General features: G+C 25.3%; 1 long non-coding RNA gene across 1 annotated transcript; it reads right to left on the bottom strand.

The window, feature by feature from the left end:
• Window positions 1-2110: 2110 nt before the first annotated feature.
• On the bottom strand, window positions 2111-20663 carry LOC136077791 (uncharacterized). The gene is made up of 4 exons (XR_010637285.1): window positions 20597-20663; window positions 7124-7174; window positions 2957-3021; window positions 2111-2295 (listed from the first exon to the last, which is right to left on the bottom strand). It is a non-coding gene; the product is annotated as an uncharacterized LOC136077791 (long non-coding RNA).
• Window positions 20664-25313: the final 4650 nt, after the last annotated feature.

The following is a 25313-nucleotide window of genomic DNA, read 5'->3' on the forward strand; positions in this document are numbered from 1 at the left end:
GACGGGCACGTTGGTCACTACCTTTATCCCAAGTTACCTAAATGCTAACGTTATCCATGCAAAAACAATATATATATATATATATATATATATATATATATATTTATATATATATATATATATATATATATATATATATATATATATATATATATATCATAACTTTCAGATTAATTATAGATATATTTTAAGTTTGTAATTATTAATCTTAATATAACAACTTAAAAATGTAAAATTGTTTCGTTAAAGAAGATCTTGAAAATCTTATCAAAAATTTAAATAGTTACGATTTCTTTATCATAGTAAGAATTTCGGAAAACATCGAGGAATACTCTCCTCCATCAAAGTTTTAATGTTTCTCTTTGTTCTTTTAAATTCCATAACTGGAACAATTTTTTTGCTATTGACATAATATCGACTTGCAGTTATTAGATAAGTTGAGTGAATGTAATTTTTTTACCTTCTATCATTCAATGAAAGAAGTTTAAAACAATAGTATTGCATGTAGTAATCACTTTTACTCCTATTCACTTTTTTGTTCAGAGCAAGCCTTTGTAATTTAAATGGTTGTATATATCTAAAAAATGTTTATAAGTTTAAAGTTGAATTTAGTTTTTTATTTAAATATTTTACTTTTAAACACTTTTTATTGAAGTTGTAAACTACTACTACTTTTTAAAAATGTTTCATTTTTTAAAATATATTTTTAATTTTACATAAGAAGCAGTGGGAGTGGGGAGGAGGGACGGGGGGGTAAATTAATTGCTGACGTATTTTATAGGGGATCTTCGAAAGTTTGACAAGTTGTTGTCAAGGGGGAGGAGGGAAGGTAAAAATTACCTAAAAATTGGCGTTGACGTATTTAATGGACAGCCCCTTAATGATATATCAAATTTATTAAAAAGCAAGAAAATTCAAAAAACGTTTTTGTATAGAGATTTTTTCTCGTTTGCAAAGATTAATAGATTGAATAATGTTACTTCAGAGGTCGTCAGTTTTTTATTCTTCCTTTAAAAGATCAATATCTAAATATATTTTTCCTAATTGTCTAGGGCAACGAGGATTAATAAACAGGAGATGCCGTAGAATATACTTTATATAAAACATGTTGAAGCCAGTTTTGAAAGTCAGCCGTCATCTTGGTTAACCCGAAGCATTGTCATGTTTTGCACGGAACTCTATATTTTTAGCAAAAAACTTTGCTGAAATCGAGTCAAAACATTGATATATATGAATAAATAATTTGTCAGTTTTTTCGAGGTTGTGTTATACTACAAAGAATTGTTTGCTAAAATGATTATCGAGTTCAGTTCATTCCAAAATATTGGAATATTGAAGTAGATATTGAGATAGTAAACACGCTATTAGCAGATGCCATACTTTGCATATTGTGAACATCTTATGGAATAAAAAATGTGTGTGAGTTTTTTATGAAATTTTTAACAAAATTAAATGTAAACATGAATATGTTATATATATATATATATATATATATATATATATATATATATATATATATATATATATATATATATATATAACATATTAATTGAACAAAATAATACTCAGGGGCCAATAAGTTGATAAAATATTTTTGGTATTATTCTCAACTAGACTTATATTAATTGATAAACTTTAAGTGAAATAGAATTATCTCTCAGTGTTTAAAAATTACCAAGTTGACACGCCGACGTCTATATGACGTCTTTTGAGAACGTTCAGGACCGATTCGAAATGGCAACGTCTTAATATGACTTAATAAGGGAGCCTTTTTACGATGCAAATAAGACGTCTTTTTGCGACTTTATTAAAACGTTCAGAACTGGTTCTAACTGGTAACGCCAAATGACGTTTTTTTAGGAGGTAATTACGACGGATAAAGACGTGTTTTTCAGACGTCCAAAAGTCGTGAATTTAGGACGTTCACAACTAGTGCTAAATGGAAACGCCAAATGACGTTTTTAAATAACCTAATTTAGCTGTCCACATTTTGACGTCTAAAATACGTGTTTTTACATGACTTTATTCAAACGTAAGGTTAAAATTTATGTTTTCACATAAATATTTGAGAATAAGCAAAAAATAAAAATTTGTTTAACGCTTTTAATAATATAATTGTGCTAAGTTTTCTAAATTATAATTTTTTTAAAATTCTTCATCCACTCGTTACTTTCCAAGAATCGATTGTTCTTGACGTCATTCGCCTTCTTTTAGATCAGGTGCGCGCTTTATAATATTGCCAACAGCATTTCAAAGTTCTGTTTTGCTGTTGGAATCAGGTAAACAGTCTTAAACCTAAAAAATTGTAAAGATAAGTATGTAAAAATAAAGAAGAGAGGAATAAAGAGAACATTTATAATACACTTTATGATGTAATAAAAAGTTTTAATATGTAGTCATTTATTTATTAACATATATTTTCAGGGTTCCCAATCCTCCTAAAAAACCTTAAATATCCATGGAAAAAAAATCCTCTTCAATAGTTCAAATATATATAAATATATATATATATATATATATATATATATATATATATATATATATATATATATATATATATATATATATATATATATATATATATATATATATATATATATATATATATATATATATATATATATATATATATATATATATATATATATATATATATATATATATATATATATATATTAATAAATTAGAAAAAAATCACTTTAAGAAAGTTTTTCTCATTTAACACTGTGTTTCATCAATAAAGACTCATCAGATTTTTCGTTAAGTGATTTTCTACTAATTTATATATGCTCTGTTCTTTTAAGAACATTGACTTTATTTTGTAGAATACACTTTAAAATTGTTTATATACATATATATATATATATATATATATATATATATATATATATATATATATATATATATATATATATATATATATATTTATATATATATTTAGAAAAATTATACTTACTTTGAAAACATGCCCTTCTCAACTGCACTGCATGATGAGCGACCAGCATTTAATAACTTCTATTTCTAAATTCAAAAGAAAACACTAGTATAAGTGATATGGAGCAACTTAATGTAAGTTATATTGGGCATAGGATAATTCATTAGTGTTTTGATCAAATCGATGTAATTACAGATCAAAATTTGTTTTGTAACTTATGATAGCAATCACATTCAACAAACTCAGCGATAGAATCACACTAGTAAAGATCAAAACTATTTCCACTTTAAACGTTTTTTATATTTCATCATTCTGTAATTAAGTAAGTAATTAAAAGAGCCTATATATTAGTTAGTTAAAAAATAAAAATTAAAAATATGCTATTATAGTTTATATATATATATATATATATATATATATATATATATATATATATATATATATATATATATATATATATATATATATATATATATATAAATATATATATATATATATATATATATATATATATATATATATATATATATATATATATATACATATATATAAATATATATATATATAAACAACCAACTCAAAATTTTATTAACTTCATCATTCGAGAGGAAAATCTTAAATGCTCTATTATCTTGCTCAACTAACTAGGTAGTTATTTTGAATAATGTGGAGTATTAAAAATAAAAATTATAAAGAAAAGAAATCTATATAGTTAAAATCACTTATAAGATAAATATTACAAGAAAAATATTACTTACATTAATCTTTGTAAAACTTAAAGATTTTTCAGTGACTTCATTTATTTTTCTTAACTTTTTTTTGAGAAGAGCATAATTTTAAATCACAGACTTTCAAATTTTGAAGGAGCTGAATGAATCAAAAAAGCTGTTACTTATAAAAATTCATTAAACATATTACATAAAATAAACTGTTTATACTATACTATACTTATAAATTCTATATTTTCTTTACTTGAAAACTCCCTTGAAATATTGTATAAAAAGTAACTCAAAAATTAGAGTTACATACATAGTAAAAGTTTTTATTTAATTATAAAATAAACTATATTACGTTAACTATTACGTAAACTATAGCCAAAAAAATTGTTGTATTTTTTTAAAAATGAAGGCAAAAATAAAAATCAAGTTTAGGGTTAAAAACATTTATTCAAATAAAATTTATTTAATTTAAAACAGAATTAAATACAAAAACTTCTTACATATCAATCATAGATTTCTAAATGCATATTTAAATACATATAAATGTAATGTGAGTTTTTGAAATACAAAACAAAAATGTAGCATAATATTACTAAATACAAACATGTATTTGACCAATGCATATATATGTTTATAAATAAATTTTTAATAAATAAGTAAAATAAAAATTATTAAAAAGTAAATTAAAAAGAGCAATCAAATTTTTCAAACTTTTTTTAAGGTTATTTGAGGACTTTTGTAGAGGATTTTTTTTCCAAGGATATTTAAGGTTTTTAAGGAGGACTGGGAACCCTGAAAATATATGTTAATAAATAAATGACTACATATTAAAACTTTCTCTGCAAACATTGTTGTCGTGGAGTTGCAGCAGACCGATATAGACATTTTGAGCAGTTAAATGGAATTACATCATTGTTTACTTAGTAAATTACTTAAGTGGCCAGCCGATAACATTCCAGAAAGTGATATAGTGGTTATTCATGTTATCCACATTTGGCTGCTGCCACTAATGGTCCATTAATGTGGTTCCTACGTAACCAAAAAATGTTTCTTTTTATTCATGAATGATTAATTTTTTCAAAAGTAGGTACAGAATATGTAAAAAAAAATGTATTTTTGAACTCCTAAAATATATTGATGATCACATATAGGCCTATAAGAGTCAAAATAACCCCAAAAAATAGAGTTTAATAGAAACACAATTACTCATGAGTAAAAGCTTATTTTACTTTCAAACTTGGTATACTTGTGCGTGCTACCTGTATCTAGTGCGTGAGTTTTTTATTAAAAGATCTTGTTTCTACTAAAAGTTATGCTTCAAATCAACTGTATTTTCGAAAAATCTGCTACTTGGCCTCCAATCTTAGTTCCCTAACCACGACTTACAAAAATTAATTTATTAAAAAAAAATTCATGCACTAGCAGTACACTGGATGAATAAACCCTGAAAAGTTTAAGTAGTTATCACTATTAATTTAAAAGTTATGATATTCTCCGTGAGACAATTTTCTTGAAAAACGATATGGTAGAAAATCAAAAAACAAGAAAAAAAATTTGTTTTTAAAATTAAAATCCTTCTTTAAATAAGTTTCTCCTCCCTCTTTATGTAAGTCTTTATCTAATAAACCCTTTTTGATGGCTTTTAGTTTTTTTCTTTTTGCTTTAGTCTTATCTGATGTTTTAATAAGTAAATTCTGGATGCTGCGTCGGTTCATTTTTTCAGATATATTATTAAAACAGACACCGGTCTGTATTCCAAGTTTTTCATACAATTTAACAAGTCCAAATTGACCTTCGTTAAATTGAAGAATAGCACTGAATACACCTAACTGTAGAATTGATCTTTCTACAAAGACTTGCTTGGGACATTTCATCCAGATAATATTATTCAGGGACTCGTTAGCATTTTGAGTTTCCCCGTGGATGCACTTGCGAAGAAGGTCATCATTTGAAAGGTCTTGGAAAATCTTTGACAAGATAGGAAACATCCACTCTGGTAAATTAATCCTCTCTTTGTGTTTTTTTAGTTTTTTATTCTTGTAACTACACCACGATTCTTCTCCTGGTGGACAAAACATGTGGCGCTTATCTAAGTTAGAAAAGTGAGTACAATGATAAAGGATAGCACCTATCCACTTTTTCATTGTGTAAATTTTTTCATCGTCAGTGCAATTTAAATTTAGACTTCTTCGAATGGCAATACCATAATAATTTGTTATTGAATTGATGGAATTGTTTGTCAATTTTCCATTTCCACCAAACGGTGTAGAGGTATTTTTATATTCATGTACTAGTGTCCTAAGTCGAGAACCTATTCGTTTATTTACATGTCCAATACATTCAAGTTTAATAGGTGTAATACCAAACTGTGCTTCGTAGGGTTTGGAGTTAACAACTTCTTTGTAAGAAGCTGTGTCTCCATCTCCAAGATACTCATTATAAACTAGTTTATTTCGACTTACAGATTGCTGAAATATATCAATAGCACCTGAGGATTCCATTGCTCCTGATGGTTACTTTTACAATTATGTACAACTTTCCAATTTGTGTATTCTGTTGTCCCTTTTTTTTCACCCCATATTATACATTGTGACATTAGCTTCCCCGCATTCTTGACACTTGTTTCCTACTGCTATTATTTCCATAAGTATTTTAAAATTTATAAATAAAAAATAATCATCAATACTTCCAGAATGTTCAGCTGGTTTAATGGTAAACTTTTTTTGGTGATATTTTCAAAATTTAAATTTTTTTAATTTCCATTGGTACCACATTTATTATTTACAATATGTACAGAAATTTCTACAACCACGACCACCAACATCCTTTCTTGATGACTTTCTTTTGTTATTTCGAAGGTTTGCCATATTAAATCTTTATTATTTTACTAGAATCTAACTAATATGTTAAATAATTTCAACAAACACATTAGAAAACAGTAAAAAATAAAAAAATTATTATAAAAAAGCCTGCCTGCTGTTTGCACTTTGCAACAGCATAACTTATAATCATTAAATTTTTAACAACTTGGACGTACAAGGCAACATTAGAATAGCAAAAGAGATGTACTAGTTTGAGTTTTAAGGTACATTTAAGATAATAACTGAAAAAATAAAAGGGTTGCTATGGCCGTTCCTAGGCACTAAAATTATACCTACCTGTATAAAATAGTGAATATTGTAAAAAGCATAAACAAACTTTAAAAAAATATATACCACGAAAAAGAACGTTAAATTTTACATTTGAATATCTAATTTGCCAAAAAACAAATTTTTGAAAAAATTTTGACTTTTGATTATGTAGGAACCACCTTAATTATATATAACTGCAACCACCTAAAATGCATCTATAAGTCCACCGAAATTCCTCTTTAAATGTTTGCTGTGATATATATTTTTTTACTAAATATTAAAACTAAAAACCATAAATTATCAAAAATTTATTCATATAGAAAAAAATATTAACTCACTTCCATCTTTAAATACATTCTTCTCATTCTTATTTGAAGTTGGATAGGTAACTAAAAAATAAACTTTATCAAATAATAAATAAAAATATTTAATTATGATAATTATGATTATTATTTTGGAATTTTTAAAGAACGATAAATAAAATAGAGAAATTATTTACATCGATCTTCTAAAGGATTATTTAAAGCAGACTTTGACATGTCTGGTACAACTAATGTCTTTATTCTTTCGTGTGATTTTTTTTTGTGGAGAAGATTTAAGTTTCAAAAGAGTAGGAGAAGTCACTAACAAGTGATATTAATTTAAAAAGTTAAACCAGTTGTAACAGTTGATTTATATAAAAGATAGGAGGGTAGAAAGTTTCCTTATTAAACACAATTATTCCTTTATAAGTTCCATAAACGGAACACTTTTCACAAAAGTTGTAACCATTATGAGATTTTAAAAACAATTTAGCTGGAACATCGCACAAAAGAAAGACTTGACAGTTACATTTATATTTTTTGTTGTATAGAAAACCATTTTGTATTAGAGTCTTAACTCAAAAAAAAAAAATAGGTATTTAGGTAAATCTGCAGTTACGCGGCGTAAAATAATATTATATTTTTTAAACTTTTTTGAGTTTTAAATTTTGTTTTGGATTTTTTTTGGCAGTTTTTAAAATTGAAAGTTCATTTTTAATTTCTTTTGTTTTTTAGTCTCCGCGAACGAGAGCGCAAAAAGCAAAATAATATATTTATTTTACGCCGCTTAACTGCAGATTTACTGTTATACCTATAGGTGTTTTTAAAATTTTTCCTGCATCTTCAATATAAACAGTTATTTACTGTTCCTGAAAAGTGTGGTTATAATTACTCTTATTTTAAAATTAAGGCAAGTATTAAAAACATTTTTTTTTGAATTTTATTGATGGTTTACCTTTATTTAAGTTCTCTTGTAAACAATTGTGGCCAATATTAGCTTGCTTTGATTATTTTAATATTTGTATTGCTAGCATTTATTTTAATGAAACCAAGCCTTATTCAGTAACTAAATACCGGTAAATCTGCAGTTAAGCGGCGTAAAATAATATTATATTTTTTACTTAAAAAATCAACGATGGTGAGCATATAGTTGCGTTACGCAATAGAATGTAATTCTATTGAATATTTTTTTAAAATAAATTAAAAGCAATTATTAGGTTTCATTTGAGTTTTAAATTTTGTTTTGGATTTTTTTTGGCAGTTTTTAAAGTTGAAAGTTTACTTTTAATTTCTTTTGTTTTTTAGTCTCCGCGAACGCGAGCGCAAAAAGCAAAATAATATATTTATTTTACGCCGCTTAACTGCAGATTTACCTATATATATATATATATATATATATATATATATATATATATATATATATATATATATATATATATATATATATATATATATATATATATATATATATATAAATTAGCAAGAACCTGTGTATTAGTCGCTTTTCATTTATTAATTCAAGATGCCATAAAAAACTCCTATTACATTTGAAAGTTCCTTTTACATTTGTATTAAAAATGCGTTTTTAATTAAAAAAAAATAAGTCTTGATGATTGCGTGATTTAACTAATTTAATTTTGATTTAATAAAGCATTCTGGATCTTGTTTGGACGAAAAATTTATTGGACGCGAAAAAGACGTTCAAAAGACGTTTAGAATTTAAATGGAACGGACGGACGCTAATTGAACGTCCAAAGGACATCTTTTTACGCCCCGTGCTCACTGCGTATGACCATGTAAAGTTTAAACCCCCTCAAATTGAGGGGGTTACACACATTGAGGGGGTTCACTACCAAAACGAGAATGCTTTTTAAAGATATAACCGTTAGAAATAATCCTTTTAGTCCGAAATAATAAAAATGGGATAGAATAAATCAAGTGGATGGAATAATCTACTATAGTATATAGTATATACTATAGTATATAATTCTATCCCAATGTGTAAAAATTCAAACTAAAGCTAGTTTTACAACTTTTTTTGATTTGTTTCCATGTTTATGTTGTAAAGATAATGGCCATTTAAATTCGTTTACAAATTTTTTATTCACATGAATCAAATAAATGTGATTAATGCGCAGTGGGATGGAATAAATCAGGCGGATGTAATAATCTATTATAGTAGTGGATTATTCCATCCGCTTGAATTACTACATGGCACTGCTACTACTGTTACTACAGTAGATTATTAGATCTACTGTTTTTAATATCTTTTATATAATAATATTTAATATATTTATAAATATATAATCAATAGTAGGTGTTATAATATTATTTGTGTATATCACGGAAAAAAACACATTAACAGCTCTAGTTTTACTATGTTAATAAGTAATCAGCGATATTTTTAACAAGCAAAAGAACACATGACAAAAATCTTAGAAAAAAAGATCTTAACGGCAAACTTAAATACACGCTAGATAACAATATCAAACTTGGATATGACTTTGACGTAAACCATGAAAATAAAAAACACTACTTTGCCATAAAGGATCAACAATTGAAATATATATATATATATATATATATATATATATATATATATATATATATATATATATATATATATATATATATACATATATATATATATATATATATATATATATATATATATATATATATACATATATATATATATATATATATTTATATATATATATATATATATATATATATATATATATATATATATATATATACATTTTTTTTTTTTTCTTTAAGGAGTGACTCTATTTTGTGCATTTAATTATTCAAATTAGCTTAACAACAACAACACAAACCTAACTAATTATTCCAAAAACCTAAATTATAATAAGCTTTTATTTATTCAACCTTAAACTTTTGATACAAATGAAGTGACTTCAGTTAATAATGTCTTTAATAATAATAGCAACATTCCCACAATTTACAACTCAAATAACCTTTTCCTCTCTTTGGATTTTTCAAAGAAAAAAGTACTCACAATTTTGCATTTAAATATAAATTCAATAAAGTCGAAATACATCAAAGAAAACAGAACAATATTAGATTTAAATTTGATTGATATAATAACGCATGAAAACTTAATGATACATATCTAACTAAAGTGTTTATTTCAAATAATTCAAAGACTCTGCGTAGAGATAGAAAAGACAGCATTAAAGAAGATGGCATTCTTAGCTACATGAAAAACAACTTGAAATTTTTATTTTCGAATAGCAGTTTTGAATACGAGATTATTCACTTCCAAGTGATGAACAACAAATTAAAAAAAAATTTTATCAGCTGTTATAAGTCACCAAGTAATAAATCTCAATGCTTTAACAACTATGTTGAAAGCCTAAAATTAAATCTCAACCAAAATGAACCAGTATTAAAAGTCAGTGATCTAAATCAAGATCTCAGCTCCCAATATGGAGTGCAACTTAATGAGTTTTTTTACTAATAACAACAAAAAATAATGTCTTAAACCAATTAGAGTTACAACTAAATTTAATAAAAAAGATAATAAATACAAAACATCTAAAATTATCATTGATGTTTTATTAGGTTGTCGGTAAAATGCATACTTCGAACCGATAAAATGTGGACTTTTTTGCGAACCATAATTCTATTGGCATCGGTGAATGTTAAAAGGGCGGAAGCCCAACTATGTATATATTTTCGAGAAGCTAAAAAATCTGCATTTTCCCCCGTAATAAATTTTTGTTAATAGTTTAATAATTTTTTTTTTGGAAAGGGTAATGTTTTCAACCTTTAAAAAAAAATTATTGAACCATTAACAAAAATTTACAACGGGGGAAAATGCAGTTTTCTTTAGTTTCCCGAAAATTTACATTATTGGGCTTCCGCTATGTAACAGGGTTATTCATTTTTATATGCGCGTCTATTCATTTTTATATGAGCATTTATTCATTCTTATATGTGCATTTATTCATTCTTATATACGCGTTTATATGCGAGTCAACCACCCATAAAATGTCTAATATAATTTTAATTAAACAATAAATAGGCTTTCATATTTTTATATAGATATATTTAAAATATAAAATAGGTTGTTGCCACTGTTATTTATTTAAAAAATGGTTGACGAGTCAGCGCTGGATTTATGTAATAGTTATAAATAATTAAATTTAAATCTAGGTAAATGAATATTTAGCTAAATAATAATTTAATAAATCAATAAATTTAATAATAAAATTAAACAAAGACCTAATACTAAATTAAATAAACTATTATCGAATGTAAAAAGTCTTTTTGTACAAAGTATTTTTAACCTCGTTTACAGTTTTTCAAAACAAATTGTTCTTATTTTCTGGTAAGGAGGTTAAAAATACTTAAGACAAAGACTTTTTACATTCGATGATGGTATCACCAAATGTAAAAATTTACTTAAGATTAGCACTGCTTTTTTCTCTTCTATCCTTATAGAAGGAAGAGAAAAAATCAGTGCCAATTGTAAAACAAGGAAAAATGTTACAAAAAAGCACATTAAAATGCTTAAGCATTTAGTTGAAAGAAATGAATCTACAACAAGCATTTCCACTTCTCTTAATTTATCTATGCACACAGTTTAAAATTTTGTCGTTAAATTAAACAGAGGAGATTTTGACGGCATGACTGCATTTAAGTCGTTTTCTGATAAAAAACGAGGTAAAAGACTTATAAACGCAAATAAAAAATATTATTGATTTATGCGTACAAGAAAACAATCTTTGTACGGAAGAAGCAATATAAGAAAATTCTTCTGCAGCAGGCCTCAATATGCCTACTATTTCAAGAAAACTCAAACGCTCGAAATTATCAAGAAAGCGTGTTGTGCATGTGCCAGAAGCACGAGTTATTGGTGCAAGCTATGCATTTGCGTGTATACAAGCTATGCATTTATGTGTATACTAACAGCGCATATAATTATTCACTATGAAGTGTGCAAGCAATTGTACAGTTGTTTACAAATCATGGCAAGAATATTAGTTTGATTTAAGCTGTTTTAACAATGGGAGAGCTGGCTTATGAATTAAAAACTTCATTATTACAATGTTAGCACCAGCGACTAGGAATGCAGATATGGAAGAGCTGGTGTTTGTTTTGGACAATTGTAAAATCCACTGGAGTCTTTCTGTTAGGCAAAAACTAGCCTCTCATGGCATAGCTATTAAGTATCTGCCGGCATACACGCCACAGCTTAATCCAGTAGAAGAACTTTTTTTCTTCTTTAAAGCATACTTACAAACAGGGAGAAAGGACTCAAAATACGGATGGGGTAATCAGGAAACCTGAAAATATTATGGGTACTGCAGAGTTTAACTTAATTCCATTTTTCAATCATATGCGTAGTTACATAATTCCAGCGCTGGCTCGGCAACCATTATAAATAGCAATGCCAACAACCTAATCTATATTTTAAATATATCTATATAAAAACATAAAAGCCTATTTATTGTTTACATAAAACTATGTTAGAGATTTTATAGATGGTTGACTCGCATATAAGAATGAATAAACGCGCATATAAGAATAAATAAACACGTATAAAAGAATGAGTAAACAAGCGTACAAGAATGAATAAATGCGCATATAAGAATGAATAAACATGCATATAAAAATGAATTACCCTGTAACACTCACCGATTTATTGGTTGTAAATGATGTAATATCTTTCTTCTTCCGTTTATTTTTCATCTTCCGTTTGCCATTTATTTTTCAAATATATTTAAATGGCTAATTTTACTATATATTTTCAAGTAAAAACATAAATTATAATTAATTTAAAAGAAATACTGATTTAAATAAAATATATCAAATTCCATTATATTTAATTTAAATTAAACTATTGATGAGCAAGCGTATTTTAAAATATCATAACTGTAGTGCTCATTAAAATGATGTCTTGGTTCGCAAAATAGTTCGCATTTTACAGGTTCGCAGTCCGCTTCCGACAACCGTTTTATTAAGTAAAAATATAGCAATAACAAAAACATTCGTCTAAGAAACTTCGTTTAGTGATCTCTGTGCAGATTTTTGTGGCGATTGATGGTATCACTGAAGTAGTCAATTACTCAAAAACAATAAAAGAAGGCAACTAAGTATTGAAAAGATAATAATCGTACCTAACGCAATCAATAACTCTAACATATATATTAGATACTGATTGCATTGGGTACGATTGTTATATGGTTACAATGGGTGGGTAAGCATGGGTACTATTTATAATATTATTAGTTAAAGATGCTGTTAAAAGCATCTTTACCTTTTACAAATAAGGTCTTATATTGTGTTGTTATAAACCAAGTTAAACTAATTTACAGACTTTATGGTAACCAATAATATAATGATGTCTACTTGCGTATATTTTTAGATGTAATATTAATATAATTATGAAAAATCAATGATTTTGGTTAATAGATATACTTTTGGTAAATAAAACATACTTAAGTGCCAAACTTAAGTATGTTCTTATTTATATCACATTAGAATGTTTAGCAAAATGTTGAAGCAACCACCTTATTCAATTTGGATGTAAACTTTATATAATCATAACTTTAAAATTTAAAACCTGTCGACTTAAATTTAGAGTAAGAAAATAAAAAATTAAAGTTTCTAATTTGTTGCCCTCACATTTGGGGTAGGGATGGTAGATGTTTTAGGAAATTTTTTTTTCCAGGCTCCCATCACCACAAATTTTATTTCTTAATTTACTTATAAATTATTGCTTAGCTACTGCTCGGGTTATAGATATATTACACAGTGGCGTTGCAATATATTTTTAGTCAGTAGGCATACTGGTCCAGGTGCCCATTTTCTGTTTCTCTGGAACAATAACTTTTACGAAAAAACAACAACAACAAAAAAAAACTCTTTAAATACATCTTAAATACATCCAAAACCTTGCGGTCTTGGGCCTAGTTGCTTGAGGGACAGTAATTGTTTCTTACGCTGGGCTTGCTGTAGTAGACCACTGATCCAGCACGCAGATAAAGATACTTACATAAATAGTTCTAAATTTTTCACGATAAAATATTGCAGTTCGTAAAAACATGTAAAAAAACTTACAGTCATACCAATTACGTCTTTCAAATAGTCTACCCTTACTGAGTCTCCCATGGGTATATAAGTCTTCTTACTGCCATGTCTCAGCTTTGCTTGAATTCTAGACTTTACTTTTTTGCATTGCTGTTGTACAAGATTCTGTAAAAGTTATTGTTGAGTATAAGTAAATTTACTTATTTTATATAAACTACTTTTAATTTACTTTACAAATTATATAAAATGCAAGCTTATGAAATTTAAATTTTATTTTAAATCTGTATTAAACAAGTTTTTATTAAAATTTTTATAAACTTTTAATAAAGATTTGTTATTACATTTAAAATAAAAAATTCCTACTAAAAGTATTATTTTATTTGTAAATTTAATATACATTTGGTAGCATATTACTTTGATCTAATTTATTTTCATATGCAAGTTTTTTTTTAATATAATTTTTTTTAGTTAGTTACTTTTAAAGGTAAATGTAAATTACAGTTAGAGGAACTTTTTTATTATGTATTGTAATTTTCAAAAGTAATTAACTTTTAAATGTAAAAGTAAACAGCTTTTTCATGTGAGACTTACTTTTATATTTAAAAGCAAATTACTTTTTCGTCTTCTTTTGCATAACTTACTTTTGAAAGTAAAAAAACTTACATTATGAAGTAAAAGTCGTTTTAAAAAAATTAATTACTTATATGTAAATGTAAATTTACATTAAACGTTTAAAATTACATATGCAATTTACCTTTTGATAAAAATTAACTTACTTGTGTAAGTAAAAAAAAAAAAGTAAAATTGCCATCCCTAGTTACAAATATTAAAAAAAATATTTTGTCAATTTGTTGCTTTCACGGGGCAGTTGTGGGTTAAAATTATAGGGTTTTTTGTTCCTAAGCTCCAATCATAAACTTTTGGAACTTCTGAATACCAGAACAAAGAATAATTATTCTTTATGAACAAATTTTTATTTAAAAACCGTTTAGAATTTCACTAGACTGATAATCTTATTTAAAGTAATTTAAATTAGTCTCGGTTGTTTTTAAATTATTATTATAAATTTCGCCATAAAAAAAATATTTACAAAATTAGACTTGAATAAAATGAATATACACGGCTGGGGCAAGAAGAAGACAAATTCAGTCTTATCGCCAAGCCCCTTCAAAACAAGAATATAAAAAAATATTACCGTTATCACAAAAAAAAAAAAAAAATTTCCGTTATCACAATATATATGCATTAGGTACATATATAAATGCAAGTATATAAATATTTTTTTGATATATATAATTTTTTTTTTAAATTTTTATTTAATAAGATTTCGAATTTAAAAGTAAATAAAAATGCGATAAAACATGAACATCAAAGAAAGGTAAAAATTCAGATTAATCTAAATCTTTAGCTTTTTTTGCTTTTATTTCGGAGTACAAGCTATTAAAATTCCACCACTTATATGGAATCATCAGGCCGTAATAGTCTTAAGAGAAGGAAGAAATATTTTATATAAGTGCAAGGGAGTGCTAGATAAATCATAATATTTGGACAGATGACCAGTGTTGAGAGTTGGTGTTTGAAAAGGGAGTACTATTTAGTGATTAAGTTTGAGTTAAGTGAGTGTTGGCTATGTTAGATTTAAATAAGTGTTGTTTCAGTGTTCTGTAAGTTATTGTGTTTTGTGTTTGTACTGTTCTAAATGTTAAAGTTTTATGTGTCATTTAATGTCTTTATTTGTATGAATCTGTGTGTTCGTAAATAATTTGATTCTCCGTCTTGTTCAGTTCCGATGTTATTATTTTCTTTTTATATATAAGGTTCGCAACTAGAACAAATAAGTATATTCACTAGTGGAACATATTTAGGGGCAAATGCCTTAGAGAAAAGAAGTGATTGATTATTTTAGAAATTGTTTTTGTTTTTACTTAATGATAGTTTTGTTTAACTTAGTGCAATTATAATTCATATCGTTTAGTGAGTTGATCGTTTTAGTGATTTTGTTTTATAAAAACATGCGCCCTTATAGTGGAAATATTCGTTTTATATTTAGTTTAATTCTCAAAGAGTGACTAACACAATAAGTCTAATTATTTTCATATAACCCGAACAACTTCAGCATCAGATAAAAAATAGGAAGCATTAAATTAAACCTGTAAGAATTTATAAGATAAATATACAAAAACATATAACAAAAATCAAAACAGTTAACAATTGCCATTGTTGTGGTAAGCATAATGTGATACACAGTTAACATAATATAACAAAATTACTCAATTCATTAGACATAAAGTACAACTATAAAGCAGAAGTATTACAACAAACAACAAAAACAAATATATAATATAAAAGGAAAGTGCGCGCATAATTGCTTAAAAGATAATAAAAATATATCAGCGTTAAAATTAAATTGAAAATTATGTAGTATATAGTACCAGATTATGTAGTAATAGTACCAGATTAAAATTATGTAGTAATAGTACCAGATTAAAATTATGTAGTCATAGTACCAGATTCTCGTCAGGAAATGGATATAGTATTAACCCTTAAAAAGATTCTATATTCTGGTATATGATGCTTTGAATATTTTAATGCTCATTCCAAGGAACCCCCAACAAGTAATGTTAACTTTTTATATGTCATTTAATGTCTTTGTTTGTACGAATCTGTGTGTAAATAATTTGATTCGTCTTATTCAGTTTTGATGCTATTATAATTTCTATTTTAATTTTAATTAAAATCAAAAATAAATATGAGCAAAAATTTAAGTTAAAAACAAGTAAAAAATAAGTGACTACTCCTATTTAAAAGTTTCAGAAGAAGTCCCGTTCGTTGTCAATTATCAAAAGCTTTTTTTTTTAAATTGATTAAGGGCAGAAATTTTTTTAACTCATTTTCCGATGGCGTGTTCCATAATTTAACCCAACAAGCAAACGACGTTGTGTCAACGTCTAAGCAAGGTTAAAATTTTTAAAGTCGGAACTTTCAACGTCGTATCCCCTGCACTCGATTCAGCGAAATGTGCATTTTTATTGTATTTTATTTAAACGTGTTAATATTTAAAAATTATTCATAATGTTATATAATATTTTACTTGACATTAGTAAATAGCTGTTTACAAGTTATCTTATGTATATTTAAGATTTATGGATAACAATTAATTAAAATTTTTTGAATTAATGTTGATACTTCAACGTCGATTTTTTGTTTCCAAATCAACGCTTGAATCAACGTCCTTAATCACCGGGTTTTCAACGTTGAATCAACGTCAAAATGCTTGCTGGGAAGTACTCTGATTGCAATCGAGAACTTAGTTGCAGAATAATATGTTTTTGATTGGATATAATTGTTATTTGAAAATCTTGTTTGGTATAAATTATTTATTTTTTCAAAAAATGAGTTGCATAAAATGGGTGCCGTTTTATTATCTACTTTGTACATAAATATAAGAATATGATATAGATTAAGTAAAAATGCGTTAAGTATTTTGGATTTATTAAAAAGAATTTTCGTGTGCGAAAAGCGATCCACATTTCTAATAATTCTTACAACTTGTTACAACATTGGAGTAATTTAGATAGTAATGAATAAAAGAAAAGTAAATAAATTTCAAACACTTTTTGTTTAATGACTGTTTGACTTTGAATAAAAAGGCCAATATTTTTTGAGATTTTATTACAGATTAAACAATGTGCTCCGTCCACGTTACATTTTCATCTAAAATTACACCTAGAAACAACAAAGAACGCTCTCTTTTGATATAAGAGTTAATAAAAGGCTTAGGAAGTTTTAAGGAAATGTTGTCTTTATCATAAAGACGATGGAAGAAAGTATATTTTGTTTTTTCAATATTTATGAACAAGTTATTCCATATAAACCATTCGCTTAGTTTTGCAAGCTCTTTGTTCATTGTAGCAAATAAAATATTAACATCTTTATTAGAATAAAATACGTTAATATTGTCGGCAAACAGAGAAATAAAATTGGAGGGAGGGGGGGGATATAGTATTTATTTATAATAATAACTTCTTTTAGTAACATAAAAGGTAGCAGCGAGTACAGGATCAGCAGTAAAAGTTTCATGCAAGACAAGTTTTGTAGAAAAGATAAAATTTATGATTAAACAAAAGATTATTACAAGTATCATAGAGCCTTTCTCATCAAACATTTAGTCAAAAAAAGACGTTTTCCATACGTCTCTTAAACGTATAAAACGTTTTTTAACGTTTAAAATACGTCTTTTTTGCATGGTTAGAAGTATCTTTTGTAAAACTTTTAAAAGGAACTGTTTGAGACGAACACATTTTTTGTAACCATTTTTTGGTATTCTAAAACCTTTTAAGATTAAAATCACAAGAAAAGAGAAAAACTCAATTTTCAGGAGAGCTACAAACTAAGAATGGCTCTTTTACTTACTTTTTTTTTACTTACTTTAATTTTTGTCAAAAAGTCAATAACATAAGTAATTTTAAACATTTAATTAAAGAATTTTTATTTTAAATGTAAAAACAAATCTTTATAAAAACTTTTAATAAAAAATTTTTTTAATAAAGGTTTCAAATAAAAGAAAATTTAAATTTCATAAGCTTACATTTTATATGATTTGTAAAGTAAATTAAAAGTAATTTATATAAAATAAGTAAGTAAATTTACTTATACTCTACAATAACTTTGACAGGATCTTGTACAGCAGTAATAAAAAAAAGTAAAGGCTAGAATTCAGGCATAGCTGAAATATGGCGGTGAGAAGGCGCACATACCCATAGGAGACTAAGAAAGGGTAGACTATTTAAATGACATAATTAGCATAATTGTTAGTTTTTTTTTACAGATTTTTTGCGTAAGTTGTTATTATTGAAAAACTTAGAGGGGAAAGTTTAAACCAGTCCTGGATTATGGGGTTACAACCCAAGTCCCGCAGATTTGGAAGCTCCGAAAATTTTATAAGGATGCTTTATTTTTGTAAGGTTTTTTTGCCACTTTAACAACAAAAAAAGCCACCTGCTCAAAAGTATGCCAACACTCTGCAAATCTTACTTGGCACTGCAGACTCTGCACGTCTAATCCGGCATTGATTTTAAGAGCTACGGTATTTAATGGGCGTGAAAAATTAAGAACTATTTATGGATATATCTGCGTGTAGTATCAGTGGCCTAACTACAGCAAGGCCAGTGTAAGAAACATTTACTGTCCCTCAAATAACTAGGCCAAGGGCCGCGAGGTTTAGGATGTAATTAAAATGTATTTAAAGAGTTTTTTTGTTGTTTTTGTTGTTTTTTCGTAAAAGTTATTGTTCCAGAGAAACAGAAAATGGGAACCTGGACCAGTATGCCTACTGACTAAAAATATATTGCAACGCCACTGTGTTATATATGTATAACCGTAGCAGTAGCAAAGCAATAATTTATAAGTAAATTAAGAAACAAAATTTGTGGTGATGGGAGCCTGGAAAAAAAACAACCTTAAAACAATTACCATCCCTACCACAAATGTGAGGGCAACAAATTAGAAACTTTTATTTTTTATTTTCTTACACTAAATTTAAGTCAACAGTTTTAAAATTCAAAGATTATGATTATATAAAGTTTACATCCAAATCGAATAAGGTGGTTGCTTCAACATTTTGCTAAACGTTCTAATGTGATATAAATAAGAACATACTTAAGTTTGGCACTTAAGGTCATTTTATTTACCAAAAATATATTTATAAACCAAAATCATTGGTTTTTCATAATTTTAATAATATTGCATTTCAAATTTCCGCAAGTAGACATCATTATATTACTGGTTACCATAAAGTCCCTAAATGAGTTTTATATGTTTTTAACAACACAGTAAAAGACCTCATTTGTGCGTGACAATTAAGTTGGTCAACCCCAATTCAAACGAATTTCTTTAATAATTAATTTTCATTTTTCTATTAAGTCTACTTATGATGTATTTTACTTTAAAATAGCATTAAAAAAAAAAAAAACTGTAAAAATTTGCCTCATTAATTCAACATTTCTTCTGTTTTAGCATATTATTTAAGAAAAGGATTTCTCAGAAAAAAAACATCTTTTTATAATGCCCATTGCTATTTCAGCTACTTATATGTCAACTTAGGTACCCTAGCAGTTTTATCTATTATACTGGTATATTTCTAAAATTATAGATATTATCATAATAGTTTCTAGTTTTACGGGATAGGTCTTGTTGGATGATGACAGAAATCAAAACTTATAATCAAGCAAAAATATTTATTCTGCTTCCAGTCCTCTTCCAATGTATTTTGAACAAACTGTGGAAATTTCGAAGAAAAAGAATTTACCTATAATATCCATATACCTGGAGATATCCTTTTTTTAAATTTTATCAGATTTGCTAAAAATCTAATATTGAGATAATCAAAAAACAATAATAAAATTACTCATAAAAAGTTGCAGATTCTTAAAAAAGAACTGGTCTTACTTCTGCTTATTTATCCAAGAATAAGTTTTGAGTTCCTCTCATCTTACTTTGCTTTTGTTGGTAGATATATAGTTTGCTTTTGATATATGCAACACATTGTTTATTTAGGTTTATTCATAAATCGTCTATTATTTATGCCTCAAACTTTTAAAACATTAATTACTCCCCAAAAACCATTGTTAAATTATTAATAGTAAAATTCAATGATTTTAAAAACCTTTACCAATATATATATATATATATATATATATATATATATATATATATATATATATATATATATATATATATATATATATATATATATATATATATATATATATATGTATATATATATATATATATATATATATATATATATATATATATATATATATATATATATATATATGTATATATAGATATATATATATATATATATATATATATATATATATATATATATATATATATATATATATATATATATATATATATACGTATATATATATATATATATATATATATATATATATATATACGTATATATATATATATATATATATATATATATATATATATATATATATATATATATATATATATATATATACGTATATATATATATATATATATATATATATATATATATATATATATATATATATATATATATATATATATATATACGTATATATATATATATATATATATATATATATATATATATATATATATATATATATATATATATATATATATATATATATAAATCCATCCGGACAACCTTTCTAAATATCATCATTCAACTTTTTATTACTGTTCTGTATTTTACTGCAAAAACACTTTTGTAGTATTCCTTGATTAGAATTAAATTTTGTGAATGGCTAATTAAAGGCCTAATTATGTTTTGTATTTAATTAAGTTTGTTAATTTATCAGACTGCCACAAGCAGCATATGACGTTTTACAAAACTTGGTGGCATATTCATAAGTGATGCAAAAGTACACAAAGATTTATGAATTTTCCAAATTCTCTATAAGCCACAATAGCATTTAACTCCACAGCAGTATCAGGTTTTCTAGGAGAAGTTAAAATTGGTTTAAAGCTTGAAAGAGCTGTATCAAAGTTTGGAAAGAACTTACACATATTAAATGGTTACAGTAACTCATAAGAGAACCCATTTTTATTCAGTAAATTGTATTTTAGTAATTACTTTTCACTACTTAATGAACAACATTTACTACGTTTCATTAAACAATCATTAAACATTGTCTTTAAAACTTTAAAGTTTATAATTATACTATAATTATCCTCTGTAATTTCTAATTCAAGTTTTTTTTCTACATTATGAAACTCAGCATTATCTTGCAATTTTTTTTGACTTTCACTTCCTTGTTAGTTTAAAACGGAGGTTTGATTAAAATTGTCAATAATTTAGTTGGTAACATGTTGTTTCCTCTAAATTTTTTCAAAACCTTTTTACTTTTATATCAATTTATCATTGAATAACTTGTAAATATGTATGTGTGCGTGTATAAGTATAGATATATTTAAAATACCATTATTATTATAATCACTGTTATTATTGTTATTACCTTTATTATTATTATTATTATTATTATTATTATTTTTATTAATAACATTATTTTTTAATAATACCATCATTTTTATTAATACCATTATTTTTATTAATACCATTAATTTTTATTATTATAGTTTTTATTAATGTTGTTATTGTTATTAACGCTATGATTTTTAGAAGTGTTATTATTTTATTCTTATGTTATTATTCATTGTTATTAGGTGTTTACGCATCATTAGCAATTATACTATTTGTAAACATCCTTAAATTGTAAAATCATGTAATTCAGAATATATTAATTGATAGAATATAACTTGAAAAGTTTACACTGTTGTTGTTACTATACGGTTGTGTCAAGATCACATTCCATTCGCAACGATTATATTTCTTTGCGTATTTTTAATAGCAAAGAAGATAAAAGATAAAATCGCAGGTGAAATACTTTTTTATTCAATGTAATTTAATTTTTATTTTCGAAATGTAACTTTATTATAATTTATCTTATCTTGATATAGCAATTGCTATTTGATAAAATATAAAAGAACAATAATAAACAAACTTAACCATAAGCAATGTTAAACAACCTTAAATGTTAAAATGCAACCAAAACTGCGTAAAATCACGGTGTCAAACGACGGTGTAAAATTACGGCGTTAAACCACGGCGTAAAATCACGACGTTCTTTATATTTAAATCCAAAGTTTTAGCTATTATTTTTTACGGATAATTATTTGCAAAAAAACTAAATTCTTTTTAATTTAATTAACCAAATACTTTATTCCTTAACTGACAGCTTTTAAAATCGAAAGTTTTTGAGTAGAGAATCCCAGAAAAACAACCTTAATTTTACTTTAAAATTGACTTTTGAGGAAGAAAAAAATCTCAATAAAAAAATGTATAAAATTTATTTAAATAGACTACTTTTAACTTTGGTGTTATTAATGGTACGCAATATTATTATCTTAATACCAAAGCATAGCTAAATATTTTGGCATAACAAAAACTAGTTGTTGACATACTTTATTTAACACTTCAAAAAAAATTTACGTTTTATTGTTTAGAGCTTGGAGTATACGAATTACGATAGTTTTTTATGTATATATTTAAAAATATATTTATATCATAGTTTCTATTCATAATTAGTTGATATAATTCTGATAAGCATCATATATGCACCAAGATGACATGCATGTAATATTAATTACTATGCGAAGCATAATATAACAATATATTACCTATTGATATATCAATTCAGTAGGCACAGTAAGTCCCTCACGGTAACTTCTTTATTTCTCAAATAAAGAAGTTACTGAGCCAATCGAAGCCGAGACCTATATGGGTAACCCGTTACTATCCCTGATGCAAATTTGGTTCAAATGGTAAAATTAAATATAATCCGGGATGTTTACATAATTTAACCACAAAACGCGAATATAAAGATAAAAAACAACAGATTAAGCAGACTATTTATTGTTGCTTAAAAAAAAATCAATTAAATTACTAAAATTTGACACTGTGTGAATTAGAAACTCAGGTGAGTTATTGTTGATTATCGCATTAAGTAGATTGAAATCGGGTGTCGTTTCCACGATCCAAAAATTTCGAATACCACGACAAAAGCTTCATTTCTAATTCGTTTTGAGTGCAATTTTAGTGCTTCAATTAAACTTAACAACAACTAAATATAAAACAGAAGCATATTAAAAATAGATTGCTTGGTTCACTAACACGGCCTAGTTTTATCATCACGCTTTATTACAAAACCAAACAGATTTTTTCAAACTGTTGATACTTTTGGGTTGATTGTAATAAACGACTCAAAATTATATGCAAATTAAAAGCTTTTAACTTAAATCTAGATACGTTCCTCCTATACCGGATGTACTATTGAGTTCCTTCGCAATTAAATAAATGAAAAGAATTACAATAATAACTATACCTCTTTGGACTTTTTTAATTAAGATACAACTATATATAAATGAAATAATAATTTATAAAATAAATCTTTTACACATTTACAATTTCATATCATTTTTTATTTTAATTTTAATAAAACAATGATTCCACATGTATTTTAATACAGAAAAATAATCACAAGATTAATTTAAGATTAAAAATTTGAAAAAAATTTTTTACCCTTGACAAATAAACGGCTTATGTTAATTTGTCGAAGCAAACTTTTTAAAGTTTTTAAAGCTGAACGGTAAACTAATTTTAATGATATATATCAAAGTATTTGTTATAATCTAAATAATCTAAAAAATATATTTATGGCAAACCTTACTGAATGATCAACTTCAGTTATTTATAGAAATCAGTTGTAAGCAATAGAATCCCTTTATTTTAATAAACAAAGTATTTAATTATTCTAAATATCAAAACTGATGCTTACTACTATCAAACTTACAAATAAAAATTAAATTAAAATTACTTTCATTAGTTATGATGCATAATCCAAATATTTTTTGAAGAAAACTGAAATAATACAAATAATATAAACTATAATTATAAAAATTTCATAATAAAAAATACGTTGAATAACTTATAAATATGATTACTTTTGAATAATTTAAATGCAATAAAACAAATAACACATATCGATAAGCAAGTAATCATATTGGGTCAGGGTAGTAACATCGGTTTTCGACATGTCTAATAACATCTGTCCAACAACATCTGAAACTTTAATCTATGCAAAAATATATAAATATTTAGATATTAATTATACTAATAATTTATCAATAATATTAATAATAATAATATTATTAATAATAATTAAAACTATTACAATATTACAAATATTACACCTTTTTAATTATCTAAGTATAACTACATTTGTGCAATTAAGTCTGGATATTTTACAAAGTTAATTGCATCTTTTTAATTATCAAAATGTAATGCGATCAGTTCAGAAATTGAAAACTTTTTAAACAATCGAGTAGTTAAAAAAAGTTTTACTTTATAGAGATATTAAAAGATAAAGGGTAATTACGCTGTTAATTATAACTGTTGTAATTACATCTTGAAAAATACTAACTATTAATGAATAATTTTAGCCAGATATTTCTACATATACAATTTTTTGCAGACTACATATGTAACTACATATGGAAAAAATAATAACTATTAATGAATTATTTTAACAAGATGTAG

The sequence above is a fragment of the Hydra vulgaris genome, chromosome 03 (genome assembly GCF_038396675.1).
Source record: "Hydra vulgaris chromosome 03, alternate assembly HydraT2T_AEP".
Taxonomy (NCBI): Eukaryota; Metazoa; Cnidaria; class Hydrozoa; order Anthoathecata; family Hydridae; genus Hydra; species Hydra vulgaris.